Source organism: Aricia agestis, chromosome 1 (assembly GCF_905147365.1).
Source record: "Aricia agestis chromosome 1, ilAriAges1.1, whole genome shotgun sequence".
Classification (NCBI taxonomy): Eukaryota; Metazoa; Arthropoda; class Insecta; order Lepidoptera; family Lycaenidae; genus Aricia; species Aricia agestis.
Window position 1 is genome coordinate 25,155,179 of NC_056406.1, and position 1,223 is coordinate 25,156,401.

At 36.9% G+C, this 1,223-nt stretch overlaps 1 non-coding gene across 1 annotated transcript; it reads right to left on the bottom strand.

The window, feature by feature from the left end:
• Positions 1 to 949: 949 nt before the first annotated feature.
• Trnah-gug lies at positions 950 to 1,021 on the bottom strand. Its single transcript has one exon. It is a non-coding gene; the product is annotated as a tRNA-His (tRNA).
• Between the last annotated feature and the right edge of the window lie 202 nt (positions 1,022 to 1,223).

Genomic DNA, 1,223 nt, shown 5'->3' on the forward strand with positions numbered 1-1,223 from the left:
CAAGGGCCTCTTTACACTTACCGAGGAGAAAGGCGAGAGTCGAGACAGTGCTCTCGGCCAATCTCGCCACTGTCTCTCCACTCTTCTCGGTAGGACAAGGACTTAAAGTGGATTGGACAAAAATGCCAAATACAAATCAAACCCGTCACAGAAATTAGAACGTTTTATACCCCGATAGTATATTATGTGTTTATCTCCTATAAATGTCATAAAAACTATAAAATGTTACGATCCTCGTAATGCTTAGAAATATTTTATCTCGCCTCTTTATGGAGTCAAGCGATCATTATTTGGAAAGAGGAATATTCGAAGGAAAATGGATTTCATGTCAAGGACGTAGAGTTGATATTTCTGGTGTAGATACAAAGATATCTCTCTGCTGAATAGCATTTCATGTACTAATAAGCTCAAGTGATACGAATATGACGAATTAGGAGATAAAGCCTTATGCGTTACTGCTATTGTACACTTTCATGAAATGTATTAATAGAATGAGAATTAAGTCGTAGAAGAATCGAAAGATATGACTATAGTAGATATTTTATATGAAAAGGAGCTAAATGAATTATGACTAGTATTTTATATGAAACTAAATATTTTTTCCCGTATTTTCCACATTATCCGCTGTTTCTTCTTATTGGTTGTAGCGTGATGTTTTATACATAAAATTCTTCCTCAAGGGACCATCAAACACAAACATTACATTTTCAATTGGAACTTTTACATTTTTAATGTAAATAACTAATAAGTACTTTATGTCTAATTACTTACAATGTTGTGTAAAAATAACAATGATAAAAATACTTAAAAAACGACTAATTTTAAATTCGATTTACATTAGCATAAGACTATTGGTTCTCAAAAACACTTCACTCGCAACACATCTCTGGTGGAAACGCAGCCCAAAAAACACAGAAAAAATGTATCTCCGCCGTGACAGCATTTCGGCTGCCGTGACCAGGATTCGAACCTGGGTTACTACGGCCACAACGTAGGGTCCTAACCACTAGACGATCACGGCTGTCGGAAATATGACCGCTCTGCTGAAATTGCCGACCGCGTTACTCGTACTTTCGGCAAAATTACGCAAGCGCGATAAAATTATTGCGACTGAATTAAAAAGTCGGCGAAGTGCGAGTCGGACCTGTGCACGATGAGTTCCGCACTATGTAAGTATACAGGGTGTAAGAAAACTAAGCGATAATACTTTAGGGTGTGTATTC